Raw genomic sequence first — 21445 nt, forward strand, 5'->3', positions numbered from 1 at the left:
CACTTCGAGCTTTTTGCTGGGTAATTGGAGATAAGATCTCACAGACTCTCCTGGCCAGGGTTGCTTCAAACCTTGATCCTCAGATCTCAGCCTCCTGAGGAAAGGCTGAGATTACAAACATGAGTCACCAGCACCAGCTCTTTGGTACTGCTTATACTAATTCAACTCATTAGCCTACCAATCTCTGATGCTTTACCAACAATAGTTTGGGCCTCCATTTCATCTCAGCCATCCATCTATGGACACATCCTTGTCACCATCATTACCAACAAGGGCTTCATATTCAAATGCCTAATTTCAAGAACCTTCTCTCTGGCTGGGAATATGGCCTAGTGGTAAAGTGCTTGCCTCACATACATGAAACCCTGGGTTCGATTCCTTAGCACCACATCTATAGAAAAAGCCAGAGGTGGCACTGTGGCTCAAGTGGCAGAGTGCTAGACTTGAGTAAAAAGAAGCCAGGGACAGTGCTCAGGCCCTGAGTTCAAGCCCCAGGACTGGCAAAAAAAAAAAAAAGCCTCTCTTTCTCTCTCTCCCTCCCTCCGTGTGTGTGTGTGTGTGTGTGTGTGTGTGTGTGTGTATACACTGGGCTTGAACTCAAGACCTTTAGCTCTTCACTAAGCTTTCTTACAGCTGGTACTCTACCGCTAGTTAATTGGAAATAGAGTCTCATAGACTTTTCTGCCCAGGCAGGCCTCAAAGCTGGTCTCAGCCTTCTCAAGTCCACATTAGCTGGGATACAAATGTGAAGCACTAGCATCTGGGAAGAATCTTCCTCCCTCAGCAGCACCTTTCTCTTCCTCCAAATCCAGCAATCTGTGACCTATAGGATCTTCATTTTCACTGTTTATTCTCCTCTGCTCACAGCAGACTCAGCTCAAATCCTATGGTCAACATTACAAATAAACACTACTTTGCAAACTCCAGGATTCCACTTTCACCTCTCCTCCAGTTACAGCTGCCTCACAAACCCCAACCTCAACCAAATCTGCCATGTCTACTTGCTCAGCACCTACCTGTACCTACGCAGCTAAGCATGGCTAGCAGGAAACACATTTATGCTGACTAACCCCTCTCCAGTCACAACCACAAAACCAGGCTCACCCTTGCCTCTCACTGGGAACTTTTGTTTGGTTTTGCTTTTTTGCCAGTCCTAGGGCTTGAACTCCGGGCCTGAGCACTGTCCCTGGCTTCTTTTTGCTCAAGGCTAGCACTCTGCCACTTGAACCACAGCACCACTTCTGGCATTTTTCTGTATATGTGGTGCTGAGCAATCGAACCCAGGACTTCATGTATACGAGGCAAGCACTTTACCACTGGGAACTTTTGTAAATCCCATTCTTCTGAACAACTATTTCCCACGGCTTCCTTCCCTTCCCCTTCTTCAAAATCAGCTGGTTGCTTCTTTTGTTTCAATAACACGAAAAAAAAGAAGTCTTACCAATATACTGGATAACTTTTTGTAATCATATACCTGGCCTTCCCTTTTATAACAATGATTAGTTCTTGTTTACTTGATTCTCACCTGCTCAAAGCCTCAGTTCTCCCTTATACATAAGCACCTTGTCTCCCTCTCCTGCAGCATTGCCACCGGCACATATACATACTTCTGCCTTAAAATATCTCTAATGATCCCACATTCCCTTCTAGATACTTCCTTATTTCCCTCTCACCAAAGTCACTTTGGACTCCCCCACTAACCCAAGGATCAATGTTCATCAATTGTCTCTCAGGACTTAAGTCTCAGCAGGACTTAAGCATTTCTGTTTTCCCCCTCCTTACTGGGGATTGAACACAGGACCTAGCCAGCCCTCTACAACTGGAGCCACACCCCAAGTCCTGCTGCTTTCGGTTTATTTTTTTAGCTAGGGTCCCACACTAACTGCCTATAGACTGGCCTTCAATCTATCTCCACCCCCTGAGTAGACGCATCACAGGTGTCCCCTACCATCCAGCCTCCTTCCTTCTTTCTTGAACCATGTCTTCTCTTGATTTCTGGGTAGCATTCTTCTTCCTCATCCCTTGTTACTTCAGTACTAGATTCATTGATGAATTCTCTTCTTGCCGATTTCTGAATTCTGTAATGTGCCAGGCTTTGGTTCTGGGATTTCTCCATCTACCATTCCTTTGGTGCGTTCAGTCTACTAGCTTTTGGGAAGATTAAAATAAGCCACTCCAAAACAACTAAATTAAGAAAGCAAATGCTGAACTCTGTTCTCCTATTTTCCTGAAAGCAGGACATGAGTTTGCAAAAACAAAAGGCCACCTGTTCCCCTGGAAGCATGTCCTCTACGAGAGAGAGCAAAAGTCAACCACCAAAGATGCCTTTGACCCTTGGGACCTGGAAAGGGCACAGAGGGTCTCCATTCACAAGCTTCACTAACTGACTATTACCTGCCACTTATTTGCCTTCCCACAGGTTGTCACTTGTAGAGACTCATAAGCCTGCTTCTTTGTCTTATCCTATCTCTTTATTCAAGAGGCAACATATGGTTAAATTCAAGGCACCTCTTTGAGAATCACTCATTCCCTGATTACCTTGCTTAAAATATACACCAATAAGTCTGCTTGTTCTTCCCATATTAACCTATCATTTGCTAATTATAACTTACAAGATTAAGGATAAAATAGTTCCCTTACCCAACCGCTTTAAATGTCACCTGTATACTAATAACTTGTTAAACAATATGTCTAGTCCATTACATTCTTACTTGGAACTTAACTTACAGTGAGCATCTGAAGCTCTTGGCTGCAATTCCTAGCTACTCTGGAAGCTGAGAGCTAGAAGGTGGCAGTTCAAATCCAGCCTGGGCAGAAATGTTTGTGAGACTCCATCTCTAAAATAACCAGCAAAAAGTAGGGCTGGGGCTGGGGATATGGCCTAGTGGCAAGAGTGCCTGCCTCGGATACACGAGGCCCTAGGTTCGATTCCCCAGCACCACATATACAGAAAACGGCCAGAAGCGGCGCTGTGGCTCAGGTGGCAGAGTGCTAGCCTTGAGCGGGAAGAAGCCAGGGACAGTGCTCAGGCCCTGAGTCCAAGGCCCAGGACTGGCAAAAAAAAAAAAAAAGTAGGGCTGAAGGCCTTCCTCAAGTGGAGCATCTGCTACAAGCAAGCTGAGTGAGCAAGGGCTTTGTTTTTCAACCCCAGTACTGGCCAAAAATGTTAAGCTGTCGGAAACAGAATTCATTGCATCTAGGGCTGAAACAGAATTCATTGCATCTAGGGCTGTGTGCCTGCTAGGAAAACTCTCTACCTCTGCCTTTTATCCCCAGCCCTTGGTTTTTGAAACAAAGTCTCTCCATGTAGTCCCCACTGGATCTAATTTGCTATCCTGCTGCCTCTGGTTCCCTCCTGAGTACTGGAATTAGAGGTGTGTGCCACTAGATCTGGATTGTTGATTCTATTTTTAAAATCAGGCACTGGTTGCTCACACCTATAATCTTAGCAACTCAGGAGGCTAAGATCTGAGGATTGCAGCTCAAACCCAGCCCAAGCAGAAGAGTCTCAGGTTCCTGTTTAAATTGTGTGTGTGTGTGTGTGTGTGTGTGTGTGTGTGTGTGTGTGAGTTTCCACTCATGTGCTTCTTCTCACATTCTTATGTTCAATCAGTGTAAATCCCAGAGGAGGAGTCCCAGGGACTCCATCCACTATTCTTCCAGGCCCCTCTCCATCCAGACTAAAAGTCTGGCTACTTTGTTTCATGGCCTTTCTTTCTCTTTCATCAAAAGTAAATAGCAAAGTCTTCATAATGACCTCCAAGCTCCATCTTGGCCTGGTGCCCAAACCACCTCTCTGACTTTACCACCTACATTCATGGGTCAGGAGCTCATACTTTATTTCATCACTGGCCCCTTGCAGTTCTTCAAGTTGACCAAGGCCTTTCCTACCTCAGGACCTTCACATAGTATTTTTCCTATTGCATGGAACCCCCTTCCCTTAATAGCCACCTACACACATCCTCATTCCATCAGCCCCTTGCTTGACTGCCATCTCTTTAGAGTAGCTTTATCTCCCTTCTCACCTTCTGCTGGGAGATCATTTCCCAAGTAGTGATTTACACAGTAGTTTGCAATTAGCTTTTTCAGTTGGCTGGACAGCTTTTACTTGGAGCTCTTTATGTGGTTGTAGTCAAGTACAGGCTAAGGATGGAGTCATCTGAAGTCACCTTCAATAGATGTCTAGTGTCTCCCCAGGAGTTCACTGAGGCTGACTCACAATTTACTAATGTCAAAGTATCTGGATTTTCGCCAGGCACTGACGGCTCAGGCCTGTAATCCTAGGAATTCAGCAGATTAAAATCTAAGGTTTACAGTGTGACGCCAGCTCAGTCAAGAAAGTCCTTTAGACTCTATCTCCAATTAACTACCAAAAAGCCAGACATGGAGCTGTGGCTCAAGTAGTGAAGTGCTAACTTTGGAAAATAAAGCTAAGGGACAGTGCCCAGACCCTGACTTCAAGTCCCAGTACACACACACACACACACACACACACACACACACACACACGAAATTGAAAGAGGAATGCATTTCAAAGACAGTGATGATTATGGATGACTCTGTCCAACTGTGGAGGAGTCAGTTGATGAGAACTAAGTATTGGGCTTACAGTGTGAACATGAGCTGGTATTGGAAAGTGGTGACAGTGCAGAAGAGGGAAAGGACAGCCTGCATGTTTACAGTGATGCCATAGGAGGGAAGTAGGTATAAGCAAATGGCGACAGGTGAACACTGGAGCAATATCCTCCAGCAGGCTAACTAAGCAGGAAAGGAAAGCCAGACTTCAGGATGCAGGAACACATGGCAAGCGTCTACTGTCTAATTCTAGTTCCTAGACAAATACAACGTCACCAGTTGTTGAGAAGATGCTGGGAGAAGAAATGAGGTAACCATAGAAGTATGACCTTACCCCAACATCTCACTTCTTCCAGAAATTGAAGAAATGTGATTTTTTTAAGAGCCACAAAGTACCATCACAACAAAAACCACCCTGTTTTTTCCAGCCATGTCCAGCTTCAGAGAATGCAAAATTGAGCTTTTAACGAAATGACTTTATCTGGGAATAAAGACAGTGTCACTGACAATGTGTACATAATGAACCACACAATAAAACTTTATGTACAAAAACAAGCAGAAGCTTGATTTCACACACTAGCCACAGCTGTCCAAACTCCATAAAGACACTCACTTGCTAAAAAATCTACAAGCAACTACCTAAAGACACATTGTTGCTAATTTTATCCAACCACCATTATTTCTGTAAGCTTGGTATTAATGATGCTAGGGAATGAACTTTGTTACAGTCATCCTTAGAACCCATTTATTGAAGTAAGGCTCAATAAAAATGGATGAAAAGGCAGAGGATGACAGATTTAATTTTCTTGATGTGTAAGAGGAAGAAAAACAATTAGAAATGTTATCATTGCTTGCACAAAGCCTTTGAACATCACTAGGAAGATGGGAAGAAAGAATCAGAGAAGAAATGTGAAAAAAAAGTGACATAAATGGCTAATAAGAAGGAATCAGGGGAAAAGCTAAGGGAGTGGGTGAAATGGAGAGAAGCTAGAATTCCTCTCTGCCACTCTTTTCAGCACCAAGAACAGAAAGCAAGCTTGCTCCTCTGCTGCCACCTGCAGTGCTTTCAGGATTCTGGCTGTAGTTTTGCAGTTCTCACTGCATTTAAGCTGCAACTTTTATTTTCCAGTTGCTTTTTTTTCTTAAGCTCCACCTCACTGGAATCCACAGGAGTCCAAGGATGGCAGGACTTCAGTGATTAAGGATACACTGAGGACTGAGTGCGGTGGTACATGTCTGTAATCCTAGAGATCCAAGAGGTAAAGGTAGGAAAAATCATAGTATAAGGCTGGCTGGGGCAAAAACAGGAGGACAAAAATTACCTAAAGCAGAAAGTGATGGATTCATGTCTCATGTAGTACATCAGTTGCTATTGAGTGCCAGACCTTCAGTTCAAATCCTACTACCAAGCTGGGCACTGATGCCTCATGCCTAGCTACTCAAGAGGCTCTGAACTGAGGATCATGATTTGAAGCCAGCCCAGGCAAAAAAAATCCCACGAAACTCATCTCCAATTAACCACCAAAAGCCAGAAGTGTGACTCAACTGGTAGAGTCCCTGCCTTGAATGAAAAGGCTGAGAGCACAAGGCCCTGAGTTCAAGCCCTAAAATCAGGAAAAAACAAAAAACCACAATAGAAATGAAGCACTATTGTTATGCATTTCTAACAACTTTAACCAAGCTGCAAAACTGGTAAACTTGACTGTTCTGGACTGGTAGAAAATAACAGGCCATTTCCAAAGGAACCAGCCAGACATCCACAGATGTATACCATGCATCACAATTACCCCTCAGAAAACGGAAGTCGAATCCAGGTGGGAGCCCTTTGCGTTCCTGCAGCTGCATGTGGAGTTAGCAAAGACCAAGGGACTTAGTGCTTCCATAGTGGAAGTCCAAACTCCAGCACATCCTATCTCTGTTTTAAGGACATATGTTTTCCATAAAAAAAAAAAAACATGCAGCATTGACTGTCACTTTTATAATTTAAACATCAGTTTATCATTGTGGGGGGGGGGGTGTTGCGTGCTAGGGCTTGAACTCAGGATTTGGGCTCTGTCCCTGAGCTGTGCTCAAGTGCTGTGCTCAAGAGTTGTGCTCAAGTGCTGTACCACTTGAGCCACAGCTCCACTTTCTGCTTTCTGGTGGCTATTGAGAGACAAAAATCTATCAGACATAACTCTCCAGGCTGGCTTTGAACTGCATTCCTCAAATCTCAGCCTCCAAAGTAGCTAGGATTACAAGGCTGAGTCACCAGTGTCCAGCTAGTTTTGTTGTTGTTGTTTTGTTTTGTTTTGTTTTGTCTTTTGACAGAGAGACCCAGAAGTAGGTGAGAAGGTAATACATTGAAATGTAAAGAACATCTAAAAATCTAACACACCAAGAAATCGAAAGCATGTTTACTAAATACCTGTTGAAAGAATAAACAAGTTCAGTCAGGAACAAGTTCTTGTCCAAAAACACAGTTTAATACAGGCAAAAGCACAATTCCAATTTGAATGTGCATAAATGAAAGGTTTATAGAATAAACACATGTATATCTACTTAGTGATGGCTTGGCTCTATTATTGTTTAAATGATTTGTTTCCTAGCTTACCTAGAGAGCTGAGCTTGCAGAGATAAGCAAATGGACAGTCAGGAAATTGGGAATATCTGAAGACATTCCTGCTATAAAACTAAATGTATTTGGAATAGCTATTCTTTCTATTTTAGCTTATTTGCTGGTCTAATAGAAGAGAAAGAACAAGAGAGAAATGAATAAAAAGGAAGCTGAAAAGAAAATTACTAAGTGTAGGAAATAAAGGCATAGCTCAAATGGTAGAATGCTTACCTAGCAAGTTCAAGCTTCCCTCTAAAAAATGTAATAAGATAAGCAGATCTCAACAACCAGAGTTAAAAAATAAGCTGACCAGGCTGGACAGTGTTAATGGGCTTTGGTAAATCTTTGCAAAGGCAAAAGTCTTTATGACCATAGAAGTAAGGAGTAAGGAAGGGCTGGAGCCTTTCCAAACAAAAGGAACCTGGACCTCAGGCAGCCTTAAATCAAAGAAGGCATCCTAAAGAGTTATCCCTCTGGGGCTGGGGATATGGCCTAGTGGCAAGAGTGCTTGCCTCGTATACATGAGGCTCTAGGTTCGATTCCCCAGCACCACATATACAGAAAGTGGCCAGAAGTGGCGCTGTGGCTCAAGTGGCAGAGTGCTAGCCTTGAGCAAAAAGAAGCCAGGGACAGTGCTCAGGCCCTGAGTCCAAGCCCCAGGACTGGCAAAAAAAAAAAAAAAAAGAGTTATCCCTCTGGAACCAGGCACTAGTGGCTCACGCCTGTACCCCTAGCTACTGAGAAGGCTAAAATCTGAGGATTGAGGGTCAAAACCAGCCAGTCAGGAAAGCCCATGAGACTCTTATTTCCAATTATCAACCAAACAGCCAGAAGAGGAGTTGTAGCTCTCAAGTGCCAGTCTTGAGCAAAATAGCAAACAAAGAACACAAGGCCCTGAGTTCAGGCCTAGTATTCACACACACACACACACACACACACACATACACACACACACACACACGCAAAACCATTTTTATAAAAGGGATTCCTACTAGTTGACACAAGTTATATAAAAATGGAAACTATTGAAGTTTTCAGGCTTTGGCTATATGGAGTGCAAATGCAGAACCGGAGAAGAAGAGAGGGAGGGGTGGTGGAATGTTATATTTCACAGGGGCCTTAGCTGGGTTTCAATTCATAAATGAGGTGATCTGCATGTATATTAGTCATGATCAGACAGCCCTCTAACTATGGTCTCCTTGTTTTTTGGTATAACATCTCCCTAAGTGAATAACACTGGCCTCAAATTTACTGTGTAAGCCAAACTAGTTTCGAACTCATAATCCTCCTGCCTCAGCCTCTCGAATGCTATAATTACAGAATAGCTTTGTACTTTTTCTACATCTACAGTATTTCATCATTTTTACAAGTATGTAAACATTTATAAATACATTCTTTAAAAGGAAACCTTGAAATAATTTATGAATTATGTTGAAACAGACTGCCATGCATTCCTGGACATTGCAAAACCTGAAGGATAGAAAAAAGCATGTCTGCAAAGGTTTGCATTTTTATCAGTAAATGAAATTTTCTTAATTTGAAATTATTTATTTGGCACTGAAAAATACATTTTAATAAATATTTCAGATTTTAGCACCCCCACTAGTTTTTTGACAGTATTCATTTCTACTAAGATAAATAGGAAAAATTACTTGCACTCAGAACAATTCTTTATGTATTTGGATAAGTCTTCCCAAACCACAACAGCAAAATGGAAATGGACCATATTAAACTAACTTGTTCAAGGGTATATGGACATTCCTCTCACAGATAAGAGGAGCAAATTTCTACTGAATAGATTTATTGAAACATTAGACAAATTCCTTATTACATGAATTTGAAATGACTATATTCTCAATAGAATAAAGTAGAAGACTTAAGGTAACACTGAGTATTAGGTCATCCTTATTTATAGATGAGAGCTTTACAAAATAACTTACAAACCCTTTTATATAAACATGACAAACTCAGCCAGGTGCTGATGGCTCACACCTGTAATCCTAGCTACTCAGAAGGCTGAGATCTGAGGATCTGCAATTTGAAGCTCCAGCCCCAGCAGGAAAGTCCATGAGACTCTTATCTCCAATTAAGCACCAGAAAAACCAGAAGTGAATCAGTGGCTCAAAGTGGTAGAGCAGAAAAGCTCAAGGACAGCTCCCAGGCCCTGAGCTCAAGACCTATGACTGACAAAAACAAAATTGAAACAAGCATGACAAGGTCATATTCAGGTACTTAGACAGTAGACTGCTAGAAATAATGTAGGTAGTCAACCCCACCAGGCTCTGTTATTCATTATACTTGTCTAAAAGTATCTCTAGTCACTAGAAAAGTCAGCATTGATCTAGATGCTGATCTAGATGCTCATTCAGTAATTCCTAAAATACATTTCACAAGTGCATCTTGCAATTTCACAGCGACCTCAGCATCCCACAGTAGTCATTTGCTTTGTATGTCATTTCTTCCCAGTTGCTGGGCAATATGCTAATAAACTTCCCTAAACAATGTCACCAGATGCCTAGAAAATGTTACCAGAGGTCTAGCTAGAAAATGACACTTGTCCAAAGCATGATAGGACAGTTATTACATCAGCAATCATCATGAGTGATATATGCCAGAGCATCCTTCCTATCAGCCTCTCTAGGGTCAGAGCAATCCTAAACAGGTGGGAATTGGTTGACTGGTTGGTTTGTTAGTACTGGGGCTTAAAGTCAAGATTTTGAGCTCTCACTCAGCTTTTTCACTTGAGCCACACTTCTACTTCCAGCTTTCTAGTGGTTAATTAAAGATAAAAGTCTCTTAGATTTGTCTGCCCTGATTAGCTTCAATCCCTGATCTTCCCACTCTCAGCCCCAAGTAAGCTAGGGTTACAGGCATGAGCCCTAAGTGCCTAGCACAGGTAACAATGTAAAGTTGTCACTTTGATGAGGTTTTATAATCCTAGGAATTTCTCTGGTGGACAGATTTGAACTCTGAGGGCCTCCAGGAGATGAGCAAGCTAGCTTCAAGCTAAGTGGGAGGTCAATGCTGAAATTAGAAAATGGAGTCCAAGAGAAAGTCAACCGTAGTCATGGTTCCAGCTCAGTAAATTAAGTCTACTTGAAATTGTGGAGCAAAACTGCTTCTGTAGTAGATACAGAAAAAATACAGTAGAATCCCTTGAGTTTGTAAACTTCATAAATGGGGTCACATCAACCAAATATGACTTCAGACCCTGCAGTGACTATAAAGGGGGAACTCGGCACCATTTAAAGAAGAAGAAAATGAAACCCCAGCAGGCCCAGTTAAAGTACACCAAACACTCAACAAAGATACTGGTTGTGGAGCAAGCTCTTCCCAGCTCCTTATCCCCCTTACCTCCAAACACATCAGCACAAACATAATGCCCAGATGCTGTTGGGAGATTTCCATCAAACACTGCCATCCTGCCGGGGACAAAGGACACACACTCAATCTGCAAACAGCATTTCCAAATACACATCATCGTGAATTTTTATTCATAATGTGCTGTTAAGCACATGTGTAAGCAATGTGCCAGGTGCCAGTGGCTCACTCCTATAATCCTAGGTACCCAGGAGGCTGGGATCTGAGGAATGCAGTTCAAAGCCAGCCCTGGCAGAAAAGTCTGTGAGACTTCTATCTCCAAATAACCAGCAAACTTTTGGAAGTGGAGGTATGGCTCAGTGGTGGAGCAACAGCCTTAAGTGAGGAAGAAGCCCGAAGTGCAAGCACAGAAACAGAGGGCGGCAGGGAGGTAAGCTATATGTTTTTGCTCATACCAAGGTAAGAATTGGGGAAATGGGGAAGAAGTAGAGTCCCTTTTCCTTTCAGGGAGACCCAAGCCTTGCATGGAAGTTGCCCCAGAGCCCAAACAGGTCAGCAACAAAAGTGTTTCTTCCATCAAGCGATCAGTAGGATACTCCCTGCATTGCCTTGACTACCCCTTGGGGCACACCAGCTCTACAAGAAGGGGCCTGCTGGGCAAACTAGGTTGATCTCCATCACTGTGGGTACTTCCTCTGCCCCACTGCCCTCAAATCTGACCACACTGCCCAATTCAAGTCCCTGCACGTTCCTCTCACTCTTTGCCTAGAGGTTCATGGAAAACAGCTTATTCTGTCTTTCATCCTAGGTGATAAGTGTATTACTTGTGATAACTGCAGGCTTAGTCTGGTGCAGGCATCAATCTACGACTTTCCATGCATTAATATTTATACCTCCTGTCCTGACAACTCTATGATGATTGAAAGATACCGAGAAAAACGCTTTTGCCTACACTAAATTTCAGCTGTACTCTATAAAGTCCAGATGATTTTCATAGTGTAGCAACTATGTATGTAACATTTATACTGCATTAGGTATTCTAAATCATCTGGCAATGCAGGCAGGTAGACAGGAGGTGCATGCAGGCCCAGTGTAAACCACTGCACCACTTGGTATGGGTTGACACCACAGCAGAGTCTGGAGTCTGCAGGAGTCCTCAGAGCCAACCCCCTGCAGATACAAATGCCTGCTAGATTCATTATTTTATAACCTATCTGGCTTCAGGAAAAACTTGAGTCACACTAGACTCTCTTGGCTCTGCCTCTTTAATATTTGGGACTTCAATAATAAATCAACTGGGTATCTTTTAATTTTTTTTCCTGTGCTGGTACTGGGGCTTGAACTCAGAGTCTGGGTGCTCTCTTGTAGCTTTTTTGCTCAAGGCTGGTGCTCTACCACTTGAGTTATACCTCCACTTCTGGCTTTTTCGTGGTTCACTGGAGATAAGAGTCTCATGGACTTTCCTGCCCAAGCTGGCTTCAAACCTTGATCCTCAGATCTCAGCCTCCTGAATAGCTAGGATTATGGGTATGAGGTACCAGCACCCAACTTCAACTGAGAATCTTTTTAATCGGGCTACAGAAAAATAAAACCATAGTCATTTATGAGCTGTCTCCACTTAATTATCAAATGAAAAGGAAATAATGAGTTCATAGCAGACATAAAATTTTATATTACCTTTTATGTGAATGGACTGACACATATGAATCAATAACTTGGTATTTCATCTATTTTTGACAACTTTCCCAACCCCTCCAATACTTTAATGGAATTGATTTCCCTGGGATTAAATATGTTAAAAATGAACTTGGTTCCTCAGCTCTAATGCACAATCTACAACTGACAGCAGTCAAGTTTTGTTTTTAACAATACCTCTGGCCCCCAGAGTATCACAAGGGAAAGAGACCACTTATGCAACTTGATAAATGATAGCCAAACTGGTTCTTCATAACAGGCAATACACACACCTCACCCAGTTACATAATGAAGTATATTTGGCAAGAGAAGGCTGACAAGACTGGAATACCCTGCTTGTCTGTATGTCTTCCAACCTAAGAATGATGGGAAAGAAATATTAAGAAATGCAAACACTATATTCAGAAACCTAGGTGAAATATTTCCACGGACTCAATGATTACCTGAGTGCCTGGGTCAAGGAAAAGCTCAATCCACAACATACTACTCACTTGACTTTTCTCTTTTAAAGTCAATCTCTGGGCTGGGAATGTGGCCTAGTGGCAAGAGTGCTTGCCTCATATACATTAAGCCCTGGGTTTGATTCCCCAGCCCCACATATATAGAAAACGGCCAGAAGTGGCGCTGTGGCTCAAGTGGCAGAGTGCTAGCCTTGAGCAAAAAGAAGCCAGGGACAGTGCTCAGGCCCTGAGTCCAAGCCCCAGGACTGGAAAAATAAATAAATAAATAAGTAAATAAATAAAGTCAATCTCTCCCAAAGCAAGTCCCAGCCTAGAGATAAGGCTCAGTAGTAGAGTACTTGCCTGGTATGTTTGAGGTCCTAGGTTCATACCCCCACTAATGGAAAAAGTAGCATGAGTGGTCACTTACTGCCTCTCTTTCCTTGCTTCAGCAGTTGAGGGACTTCAACTCCCAACAAAAATGCAAAAAGTGTGTGTGTATATGTGTGTGAGTGTGCATGTGCGCGTGCATGCATGTACATGCACACAGCCATGTGCCCCAGCATATTTTTGCCCAAGGCTGGCACTTGGCTACTTGAGCCACAACTCCACTTTCAGCTTTTTGTCCACTAATTGGAGATGAGTCTCATAGACTTTCCCTCCTGGGCTGGCTTTGAACTGTGTTCCTCAGATCTGAACTCCTGAGTAGCTAGGATTACAGGAGGAAGGCACCAGCACCCAGCCCGAAGGCTTTCTTTTGCAATAGTGAAAGTAATAGCCGTTTTCTGCCTCTCTATACTGCCTGCTCCTTATATGCTACATGACATTGTCTGCCTTCCCCAAGCCCATTCACAGATACAACACAGAATTTTTACACTAACGACTGTTCAGTTACAATGATGAGCTGTTATAAGATGAATCTCTCTTTCCTTGCCCATGAACAATTTTTTAAAAAGATAATAATAAGGCTGTGTGCCATGGCTGTCAGTTGTAATCTAGATCAGGGATGGTGGTTAGAGGACAGCCCTGAAAAAATGGTGGCAAGACTCTATCTCAGCAAACATAGTGGAGGTGATGGTATAAACCTGTAATCTCAGCTATGCAGGAGGTATAGGTAGAAGGATCACATATCAGGAAAGACCTGGGGCAAAAGCAGGAGACAACATCTGAAAAATAACCTAAAGCAAAAAAGGCTGGAGATGTGGTTCAAATGGTAGAGTGAGTCCCTGAATTCGGGACCCTATGCCACTTTAATCTTAGTCATCCTGTAACTGTTATATTATTGTGATGGATATTTTGTGATCTCAGAGTTAATATTATGAAAAGACAAGAAGTTATTAGCTAAGTGGCTCATGGCTGTCAAGAAAAATCAATTGTGCTTGGCAAATTAATGCCAACTCAATTGACATAGCTTGTGAATCTGCTGTGATTCAATACATCATGACATTGTAGAAAGACACAATGTGAGTGTCTATGTTCCTGACATAGCTCTCCAGAAAAAAAAAAAAATGTGCCTTGTGGGGTAGGAAATCTCAGGTCTGCTTTCCACTAGTGAAACACACAAGTGTCACCAAATGCATTAAATATGACATCTACAATTCCTCCAGAAGATACAGGAGGGGAGGAGGGGGATGCTAGGCACTGGTGCTCATGCCTGCAGCCCTAGCTACTAATATAAGATGTGAAAAATCAGAGTTTGAACCCCGCCTGGGCAAGAAAATCCTTAAGACTCTTACCTACAACTAACCAGCAAAAAGCCAGAAGTGGAACTGTGGCTTGAGTGACAGAGCACTAGCCTTGAGCAAAAAAGCTCAGGGACAGCACTCAGGCCCTGAGTTCAAATCCCAGGACCAGCATAACCTCCCCCTGCCCACACACACAAAGATAAAGCCAAAATCACTGAAGCAGAAATACCAGGGGTAGGAAGGGAATATTAACCTTAGACATACCCAGCCATTCTACAAAACTTAAGAATGACAATCACAAATACAGACATATATATATTTTTTGAATTAAATGTATAGTATATAGTACTATATAGTATACAGTACAACATATATTATATATTACATATACAATATATAATCTACCATATATTTTGTATACTATATATAGTATATAGAGACATATATTGTGTTAAATATATAGTATCTATTATATAGTATATATTATACATTATATACTATATACTATGTACTATATATTTTATACTATGTATAGTATATAAAAGAATACTATACTTAAGTATATTTAAGTATACATATTATGTTCTATATGCTGTATATAAACATATAGCACATATATTATATAATATATAATACATAGTATAAAATATATAGTATATACTGTAGTATATATGGTATGTAGTATACACTATAATTCATACTGTATATAATATACTATATATTACATATACTTGTATATTATATGATAGTAAATTATATATACTATATATTATAATACTATGTATTATATATATGCAGCAAGTAGGGGAAATGATAAAAGAACTAACACATACTTTATCTAATTAAAACTCATAGTCTTTTACATTATTTTCTACTATTTTCTTCTTGAAGTGTTCTGTCTTGATACCTTAAAAAGTTTTTGAGGGTTGCTCCATCTTTTAATTTCCTTCATCACTAATTTTTACAAAAAAGTATATTTAGGTCTATGAGATCTAAACTCTTTATTCTTTAGAATTACCTAGTACCTTATTGTTGTTGATTATTAATTTCAATCTGGGGCTGGGAGTGTGGCCTAGTGGCAAGAGTGCTTGCCCCATATGCATGAAGCCCTGGGTTCAATTCCCCAGCACCACATATATAGAAAATGGCCAGAAGTGGCGCTGGGGTTCAAGTGGTAGAGTGCTAGCCTTGAGCAAAAAGAAGCCAGGGACAGTGCTCAGGCCCTGAGTTCAAGCCCCAGGACTGGCAAATAATAATAATAATAATTTCAATCTGTTCTTATCAAATATGTTCCATTTGACTTCGACATGTTGACACATTAAGATTTCTTGTTTGGTTGGTTTTTGTTTGTTTTTTTGTCAGTCACAGAGCTTGAACTCGGGGCTTGAGTGCTGCCCCTGAGCTCTTTCTCTCAAGGCTAAGCACTCTACCACTTTGCACCACAGTACCACTTCCAGTTTTCTGGTGGTTAAGTGGAGATAAGAGTCTCTTGGACTTTCTTATTGAGCTGGCTTTGAACTGCAGTCTTCAGATCTCAGCCTCCTGAGTCGCTAGGATTACAACTGTGAGCCACCAGCATTCAGCTCACATTAAGATTTTTATGTGTCCTCATGTCTATATGTTCTACATAAACTTTGCAAATATGTGTGTTTGCAAGTTGTTATGTATAATGCTTTACAAATGTTGATTAGATATAGTTGGTTGTGTTTTTTGGTTGTGTACATAACTAATTTTTTTGTCCATATTATCATTGTGAACTGTAAAAGTATTGAAACCCTGCAGGAAGTTGGGTTTTTTTTTTTTAAAGAAAGAAAAAGAAGAATGGTAACAGAAAGCTTCATAGCAATGAAATAAAATAGATACACATGGCCTTCCATTGTTTCTGAAGACCTTTCTCCACAGGACTATTATCTAGATAAGAAACCACTTCAGCCAGCTGGTAACCTAGCGATTGAAGAGGCTTTATTGATTTTTCCTAAAATATTATGAGACAGGAAAGAAAGTAAAAGTCAGTTGTTACATTAGTCAGTTCTGCAAATACCTGAGATAATCACCTTCTAAGGAAGAAAAGTTTATGTTGACTCACAGATACAGGAGTTTCAGCCCATGACTATTTCATCCTGTGGCTTTTGGCCTGTGGATAGAACATGGTATCATGGCAAGAATATTTGGTAGAGAAGATCCTTCCTCTCAGGTGCCCAAGAAGGGGGAACGAAGAAGAGGAAAAGGGGAAATGGATAGTCTCAGTATCCCCCTCTAGGAGCAAAGCCAAAGACCTAATTTCCCCTCACTATGCCCCTCCTCTTAAATGTCCCTCCACCAACTGGGAATCATTATCCGAGCACTATCAGCTAGGAGCCAAGCCTTCCAGAGGGAAATTTTGATCCAAATCCTAACTGTATGTAGGGGGAAAAAAAGAGGAAAATGGATCCATTTTTCAACTGTGGGCTTCATGGCTTTGAAAAAGCTTTGAGGACAGCCACAAAAGACAGTATCCACTTGTCCTAACTTTGAAGTCTTTGGGGAAGGAGGGAATAAAAGTCCTCTCTGAGAATACCTTAGGTGAATCTAGGAAATGAAGCAGATAGTACCAGATAGTCTGAGACTGAAAGAGATGCATTGATCACAGAACAGGGGCTCTGAGGGACACTGGAAAGGCTGAAGGCCCATGGGGGAGAGGCTAGATTTGGGAAGCTGTAAAGATGCAGGAGAGGGTATGACTGGAAGATGGTTTATTGTAGTGGTTCCAATCCTTCATGAGCCAATAGCAACAGGATGTACAGCCTGCTGGGTAAGTCTCTGACAGAGATAGGACACTTGATAAGGATCGCTTCTTAGGACCACATGGGCAAAGGACCTAATAATTCCTAGGAGTTGAGTTGCTGTTCTTGGCCTGTGTGGGGCTGGCAGCTGAGGGGCCAGGTCTGGCAAGAAGTGGGAGTGACTGAATGGGAGGGGTTGAGGCCTCTCTTTTTTCTGTTTCTTCCTATTCTGGGCTGATACATTCTTTTCCAAAGTATGTTAATACAACCTAAGTGCCTTGCTCTTGTGTCTAATAATTTCTGCTCAACACAAATGTCCAGGAAATATTCAGATGCTCATGCCCCACCAGAACAAGCCTAGTAATCTGTGGATTTTGTTATAATCGGTTTGGTTTGGTAAGGTCTTTTATTGTTTTGTTTGTTTGTGCGAGCATTGAGGCTTGAATTCGGGGCTCAGATGCTGTTGCTTAGCTTTTCAAGCTCTATGGTGGTTCCTTGAAGATAAGAGTCTTGGGGACTTCCTGGCCTGGGCTGGCTTCAGACCTTGATCCTCAGATTTCAGCTCCTGAGTATGTAGGATTACAGGCATGAATCTCCATGCCTACCTGTAGTATGGTGCCGTATATAATTTTAAGATAGTCAGCTGCCTCCCTTTTCTGCTATGATTTTGATATTTGGACCAAGAACTGGCATTTTTTAATAGTTTACAGTTTAATAGTTTAATAGTCATCAGTAAATATCATTAAGGGGCCTTGTTGTCAAAAGTGAGGGAAAGGTCCCTTCTGTCACTATAGGCATTTGCATTACCTTGGGCTCCTACACCTGTAATACTAGCTACTCAGGAGGCTGAGACCTAGAGAATAATGGTTCAAAGCCCACCTGGACAGAAAAATCCATTTTCAATTAACTAGCAAAGTGCTAAACTCAAGTACTAAAGCATCAGCAAGAAAGCCAAGCAAAAGTGCAAGGCCCTGAGTTCAAGTCCTGGAGTGGGGCATACACATATGTGCATGCACAAACACACATTCACACGTACACACACAAAGTAGAAAAGGCCCTTTTCCTCACTACCAACCAGCATCAGCAGTACCTTGGGCTCTTCTTCACTGTCTCTGGATTCTAAGGGGAGAGTGTCTGTCGAGTCAAAAATATCTAAAACTTGACAGCCATTGCTTTCAAGTAGTGTTTTTTAAGTCACAAGAAGACTGGATAACAAAAACATGGTACCTATACACAAAGAGTGGTACTCAACCATAAAGGAAAAGACTACATCATTCGTCTATCTGAGTCTGGCTTATTTGGTTAACAAGCTAACAAGCCAGACTCAAAAGGACAAATATTGCATGTTTTCTCTTATATACAGAATCTAGACCACACACACACACACACACACACACACACACACACACACACACACACACAAATACAGCTGGGGCTCTGGTGACTCAGGCCTGTAATCCTGGCTACTATGAATTATGAGGATCACAGTTCAAAGCACCATCAGGAAGGAAAGTCCATGAAATTCTTATCTCCATTTAACCACCACAACGGTGGAAGTAGAATTGTGTGGTTCAAATGGTAGAGCACTAGCCTTGAGTAAAAAACAATCTCAGGGATAGTGTCCAGGACCAGCACTAAACCAAAATAATGATATGAATGTAAATGGGAAACTTGGTGGTGGTGGAGTTGGGGGAACTAACAAGGAATGGGAAAGGCAAAAGAAGAGAGTGATGGGAGGGTAAATATGACCAAAACACTTTAGTACTTTATATGCATATATGAAAGAAAGTACAACAATGAGCCAGGCCCTGATGTCTCACATCAGTAATCTGTTTTTGGTTTTTTTGGGTTTTTTTTGCCAGTCCTGGGCCTTGAACTCAAGGCCTGAGCACTGTCCCTGGCTTGCCTTTTTTTTGCTCAAGGCTAGCACTCTGCCACTTGAGCCACAGCGCCACTTCTGGCCATTTTCTGTATATGTGGTGCTGGGGAATTGAACCCAGGGCTTCATGTATATGAGGCAAGCACTCTTGCCTCTAGGCCATATTCCCAGCCCCTCACATCAGTAATCTTAATGCTCAAGAGGCTGAGATCAGAGGATCATGGTTTGAAGGTTGCCTAGAAGGAAAAACTCCATGAGATTCTTTTCCCCAATTAACCAATAAAAAGCCAGAAACTGAGGTATGGCTCAAGTGATAGAGTACCAACCATGAGAGAATAGCCAAGCAAACGTGTGAAGCCAACTCTTATTGAATGGCCATTTCTCTACCTAAAAGATGTTTCAAACTGAGTTTACACTAAAGAATGAAGTATATTTAGTTTTCCATTTGCATGATGTGTTTGTGCTATAGATGATATTTTAAATTGAAAATTTCGTTTTAAATTATTTTTACAGTAAAGACTGTTTTCAGCTCTTTTATATTGTACATAGTCTTTTATGTAATCTACTGGCATATGTTTTGTAGACTGTTTAATGACTGGATATACTTCCTCCAACTTTTGAAATACAAAACCAGTGCTTTATACTTGTACACTGTTTTAAAGTCTATTAAAACTGTTATTTCACTTAAAAAAAAAGTGTGAAGCCCTGAATACAAGCCACAGTTCCTGAATCCAAGGGAGGGGGGAGGAGTAGTGGAGCAAAGAAACTCATTAACAGCAGAAAAGAAAGAGTGCCAGAAGAGGTCAATGTGATCAAAGCACATTATATGCACGTATGTTGTTAGAATATATTAGACTTTGCCAGAAACCACGCACACACCCAGGTACAAAGGAAAGGTTTATTGCCAGCAAAGAGAACTGCAAGACCTCTTCTCACCAGGGAGAAGTGCCATTTATTGTCTGGAATGAGGTCTTGGAGGCAGGGACCTTGGTGTGGACATGCTGACCAGGGGCTTCAACATGGCGGGCTAGGACTTACAGCTGCTGCCCAAATAGTAGATAAGGGATCCTGCAGCTGCCATCGCCTGAAGGTCACTCTAAGGGGATCTCGTCACCTTATATGATTACAATTGCCCCAAAGGAATGCCATCTCATAAGGGGGTGGAGGTTGATTATTTACTGCCCTCACTAGATGGGCCTAGTGTAGCTTAGGAAAGGAGCATGCTACCCTATGGGAGAGGAGGCTATTGGGCTTACATATATGAAGAACACAATGAAACCCCTCTGTACAATTAACATACACTAATAAGAAATAAATTAATTTTAAAAGAATGAAATGGCAAATACATGTTCTGTTAAAAACCTAATTCTATCAAACTTGATAAACATACACAGCCCATCTTCCCTGCCCTCTCTGGACTAATCAAGATACAATCTTTATATAGACCTACCCTATGACCCAGCCATACCACTCCTAGGCATCTATCCTAAACAGCAAAATCCAAGATATCAAAAAGGCATTTGTACTTCCATGTTTATAGCGGCACAATTCACAATAGCTAAAATATGGAAACAACCCAGATGCCCCTCCGCAGACGAATGGATCCAAAAAATATGGTACTTATACACAATGGAATACTACATAGCGATTAGGAATGGTGAAATACTGTTATTCGCAGGGAAATGGTCAGAACTCGAACAAATAATGTTGAGTGAGACAAGCCTAGAACACAGAAAACAAAGGGGCATGATCTCCCTGATATATGACTGTTAACAAAGGGAGACGGAGAGACAGTAGAGACCAAGTCTGTGAATACTGTATATGTTCTTGATACATTGTATATTGCATATATGTCAACCTGACCTAGACAAGGGATAGAAAAACAGGTCGTAAGATATCATAAGAAATGTACACACTGCCCTACTATGTAACTGCACCCTCTTTGCACAACACCTTGTAAAAAAAATTATGTCCAATTAATAAAAAAAAATAAAAATAAAAAAAAAGATACAATCTTTAGGGAGGAGCCTGGGAATCCTTACTCTAACAAACCTCCCAGGTGATTGTTATCACTATGCAAATTAGGAAGTATTGCTTTAAGTTTATAACAGCAGCCTCATTGCTCATATACCTGAGCTGGGTAGCATTTTGACTATTTTCATATATGTCTTTATGTATTCCTAATAACCAGACCACACAATACTCTCTTCAGTTCTCGGGTAACCAATTCTTTCTTTCCCAATCCATTAAGGCTGGATTTTAGTACTTGAATCTCAGGGCAATCTCCCTTCACACAGCAGTCTTAAGTTAGATCCTAAAATCTCTAGGGCTTTGAGTTTAAGCACTTCCTTGTAGCCTATTACAAAAAAAAAAAAAAAAAACCCTTTAGCTATCACAAACAAACACGGAAACAGAAAACATTGTACATATTCTCCCTTCAAAGAAAATCAGTCTTCTCTTTGGGCAGTGCACTTGGCCATGTAAAATTCTGT

The sequence above is a fragment of the Perognathus longimembris genome, chromosome 18 (genome assembly GCF_023159225.1).
Source record: "Perognathus longimembris pacificus isolate PPM17 chromosome 18, ASM2315922v1, whole genome shotgun sequence".
Lineage (NCBI taxonomy): Eukaryota > Metazoa > Chordata > Mammalia > Rodentia > Heteromyidae > Perognathus > Perognathus longimembris.